This window comes from Arvicanthis niloticus, chromosome 3 (assembly GCF_011762505.2).
Source record: "Arvicanthis niloticus isolate mArvNil1 chromosome 3, mArvNil1.pat.X, whole genome shotgun sequence".
NCBI classification, from domain to species: Eukaryota; Metazoa; Chordata; class Mammalia; order Rodentia; family Muridae; genus Arvicanthis; species Arvicanthis niloticus.
In genome coordinates this window covers 26949672-26954644 of record NC_047660.1, presented here as the reverse complement: position 1 = coordinate 26954644, position 4973 = coordinate 26949672, and the positions used below count along the sequence as shown (strand labels likewise).

The following is a 4973-nucleotide window of genomic DNA, read 5'->3' as shown; positions in this document are numbered from 1 at the left end:
GTCAAAAATTTAAACTAGAAAAACAATTATTTCCCCCAAGTTTTTAATTAGTATGTTTGAAATTAGTTCCCACTTACTAAGCAAGAAATTACATAGGAATCTTATTAATCTTAGTCTATATGTGACCACCTCTAAAATAAAGATAATAAATATGTATAAATAAATACTAAAATGATAAATATATAATATAAATAAATAATAAAAATAATAAATATGAAAATAAATATTTATAAATAAATAAAATAAAGAAATGTCACATTACTCATTCTCATGAATTTGTTATAGTATCAAAAATTTAAATAAAAATATATTACAATTATTCTCTAAACACTGTAGTAGAGTTAAATTGTTGTACTTTAAATGAAAATTTCAAAAACTGGAACTTTGTTTAATTTTGAAACAAATTAATTTTTATTTTTAGGAATTCTTATGTGACCATTAGTATCATTGCACCAAAAGAAATTAAGATTATTACTGTATAAAAATGTCTAGAGTTTTACATATGTCTAGCATTACTGTACTCCTCTAAAAAGGTACATAAATTAAATCACTCAGTGAAAAATACTTTTGAAATATAGTTAAAAACCTAGTAAGTAGTATATTTAATTTAAAGTCTTTTCTGAGAAATAAACAGAAATGTATTAAATATTAATGATCATATTTGATTATTAGATAATCTTAATAGATGATTAGAATAAAAATAAAGTTTGTTTTTTGTCAGACAAGATATGGTTACATTATCCCTGGAATACAAGTATTGAAAACAAAAATATAAATCAAGCATTCACTCATAATGATACAATTCTTATTTAAAATTAATTCAATATTACATAGTAATAAATGTAGCATTTTCTTCTTTTGCATAAAGAATTAAATGTCCCTGACCCTGGAACTATTGTTGCCACCCATGTCTATCATTAAATGGCAGAGAAGAGATAGGATAGGTCTACACTCAACATTCTGGCCTATGAAGGCCTGAATGAGTAGTAGTCTAACATTCCATTATCAGTGGTAACTTCAGACATTCATCAGTCCAGCTCTGCACAAGCCCAGATGGGCTACCAGGGCAGAGAATGAGCAAGCTGGAGAGGAGACATACTGTCTAGAGCTATAAGATCCAATAGGAGTGAGACAAAAACTTGAAAAAAAAACTTACCAAGGACATCACAAGTGAGCCCCAGAGTAATAACCACAGTGTTGGGAAATGAAGGAAGGCCTGAAAGAGGAAGAAGTCAGACACCAGTCTGGTATCTTGAGGAGGAAGACAAAGACACCAATCTGATGTCTTGAGATTCAGAAAGGGAGCTAGCCTGAGATGACCACCAGGTCATATTACACTGGCCTGGAGTAGCAGATGGCAGATGATGCCTGAGATGATGACTACCTTGTTCCACAATGCACAGACAAGCCATAGCACTCCTGAAATAAACTCAGACACTCAGAGATCTCAGGTGCCACTAAGAGAAGCAAGGAAGTTTTTGGAGAAATATAAAGAAAATGAAACAGAACATAGGCACAATGAACAGTGGCAGAACTAGAGGCTTGAGGGTCGTGATATTATCTGGGAACATGGCTGGGTCCTGGCCTATGTATTTTGAGAGGCCACATCTGGGTCTGTTGTCCCACAGTAGTAGGATTCTGTTACCACTACAACCCAGACAGCTTCCTCCTGTGGAGGTGTCTTTGGGAGGTGGAGAACTGCCCCAATACTTCACCTGGGCAACATAGGGTTAGGGTTAGGGTTAGGGTTAGGGTTAGGGTTAGGGTTAGGGTTAGGGTTAGGGTTAGGGTTTGGGTTTGGGTTGGGGTTGGGGTTGGGGTTGGGGTTGGGGTTGGCTTTGGCGTTGGGGTTGGGGTTATGGTCTGGCCCTGGATACAGAAGTGTTGAACCCACGCCTAACCAGGTGCCGTACTGGGGAGAGCAGCTTACCACAATGTAGGAGTTAAGGTTGAGCTAGCCCTGGCGGACATAAGCATGGGACAGCTGGCCTCCATCACATATCTCTTGTGCAGTGACATTGGCAAGGGAGAGATATTCTCATTGTACTCTCTCCTCCCTACTTGTAGTAGGTATAGGCAGGAGACCTGTCCCTGGTGTCTTGAGAGGAGGACAGGTAGCCATTCCCATCACTAGCTGCAGCACATTGGGGAGCAGGCCCTGGACCTCCTTACCTGGGCAGCACAATAGATCTGATCTTAACAGCAGAGGTGAGGGCAAACTAGGCCAGAGTGTATGAGGATGGGAAAGTGGGCTGACTCTTGTCTGCAATGCAGTGGCATGGGCAATGGGGAGACTGGAGAGCTAACTCTGAGGTCATCAGAGTGGGACATCTGGTCCTCCCCTTCTCAGTCTACAGTACTCAGGAGAACAGACCCTGAGCTCACCTAGGCAGCACAGTACAGCTGACCCTGTATGTTGAGGATTGTGTGTGAGGTTGCACTGAGGGCCTGAGTACAGGAAAACTGGCCCTGAGATGTATCTACTGGGTGGTGACCCAGAATGGGGAGAGATAACTTTCTTCCTTCTCTTGTCCCTTGTCGTCTATGGCAGGCAAGAGAGCTAGCCCCAGTGTTGTAAGAAGAGGAGAATTAGGGTTATTTTGTAACCATGTATCTGGATAAAAATTTCTCTACACCAGGATTTTTAATTGGCCCACAACAGCATGTACCCCCTGGATGAGCTGCTGCAGTGAATGAAGGGGCTGCTTATACAGATATAAACTATAGGATCTCCATGGCACAGAGCAAAAAGAGAATATCCTAGTGAAGTTACTAACTAGGTCAAGGATTCATTGCAATGAACATTTGTAAGCAAAGAACTGCGGACAAAAATATATTCTGTAGGACACACTGTGACACACTACAGCTTTCACAATGAGATTTTTTTTTCTGGGGTTTCAGGTTGGAGGGTGGGCACAAGGGAAGTGTGTGATGAGTGAAACTGGGTTCATATTGAAAAATTCACAAAGAATAAAATCTTTTAAAAAAGGAATTAAACTTTTGTTGAACTTTTTACTGCAGTACGTACCATATTTTCAACATTTTCAGTTTTTTTGATAGATTTGTTTGGTTATTTATCATTTTTAGAAATAGTTTAATATTTCAATAACTAACACTACACACATGCATCAAGGTTCAAATATATGCAATACTTTGGTTCCTTTTTAACTACTGATACAATCAGAAAACTGGGAAGACTCGTTTGCAGAAGATAAGCATATTTTCCATATAATCAATGAATCTTTTTACTGTGTATGTTAATATCTATTTCATGGACAAAATTTTATAGGGAGAATGAATGCAGTGACTCTCAGATAGTAATTCAGTGGAAGTAATACCAATGACCAGTGTTTCAACACATTCAAAACCTCAGAATCAAAGAGAAAACAAACACTATTGTGAATTTTGAACCACAAGTTACTGAATCTTTGCTGAACACTCGCCTTTTCTGTATTCTGTCTCCACTGCTGATGACTATAGGACAGGTTTGACTCACATCATGGCACCAAAAAAGTGGGAGTGACACAGTGACATGACAACAATTCAGTGGCAAACACCCTTGCTTTCATAAACTATATATCAAGAGACAATTTCCTAGGCAATTTGTGTGCGTTACTTTTGCCAGTTTCAGTGCACACATGACATAGGATCTGTATGCATCTGTTTGCATTAGCTTTTGCTGCCTAAAACCTGGCTTTCAGTATTGTGTTGTGGCTTATATATTTAGGAAGCAGTTCCAGTAAACAGACTCAGTCAACAGCAGTGCTGGCCATCCTTACCGCAATCACAAGATTAACCTAAAAAAAGAAGGTGGAGACAAGGACCTTAAGATAGGGAAGAGAGCAGGCAATTCATAATGTATATCACATAGATGTTCAAATGCAAAGTAAAGCACACCACAGTCTGGGCTAATACTCAAAGACACTCTTATTTGGCAGTCAGCATGCTGAGTTAAAAGTCTCTCAGTTGCCACAGATTCCAGCTTTGCTTTCTAGAAGCAAATGTCTTTCTCTTGTCTGCTTCGTTTAGATTAGCTTCCCTTCATCTCTTGGATTATCACATTTACACTAAAGGTCACAGGGGACATTTATTCCCATAGATGCCTAAAACTTAGTGCATTAATATAAGAATAGCTCCATTATCCATCAAGCTAGATCATTCTTCTTATCCTAAATAGTATATCCAGCCATTCAACAGTGTAAGTTACACTTAGGATCACTTCCATGAAAACCTACTTCCTATGACCACCTTATTTTTATTCCTTTTCCTAAACACCCGACAAAACTAATTGCTGCTGTCTATCCCCATGGCTATTACCATCAGTTAATATCATCTGTTATATGGTCGATCAGCTTTCTTTGCATTGAAATTTTTCTATTAGTCTTTGAGAATTTTACACAACACATTTTATCATATGTATTCCATTTCCTAACTCCACATAAAAACCATTTTTGTGATCATAAATTTTTTCATCTTTTTATTTGTAATCCTTTAAGCCCAATATATTCTTAAGTATTTGGCCATCCATTGTACTTTAGTCTCCCTATAAGGAACAACTCTCTTAGAGATAATATATACTCCCTCTCCTAGCATCTATTAATTGCCAATACCTCCTAAGCAAGAGGAGTTATGCCTGCTTCCCGTCCTCCAAACAACAGGGTTTTTTTTTTTCTTATTTGAGTTTCTGCAGTATTTGTACATGCTTCCAAATTTGTTGTAAACTCACACATGTAAAATATCTTTGTGAGGCAAAGACATTATTCTTTCAGAGTTATTCAACTATGTTGGCTCTTCTTTCCACATCTCAGTTCTACAATGATCATGAGTCTTGAAAAGAATGGTAGTCTGATAAAGATGTTTATGTAGGTCTGTCAATTTAAGTGAAGAGATACAGAACACAGTAGAATAAAAGTGTTAAGGGAAGCAATGAAGCAAAAAGAATTAAGCAGTAGAAAGGGGGAGTTCAAGGGAAC

The 4973-nt window shown here is 37.8% G+C and overlaps 1 pseudogene; it reads left to right on the top strand.

Moving 5' to 3' along the window:
• Window positions 1–879: 879 nt before the first annotated feature.
• On the top strand, window positions 880–999 carry LOC117706445 (small nucleolar RNA SNORA17; annotated as a pseudogene).
• Window positions 1000–4973: the final 3974 nt, after the last annotated feature.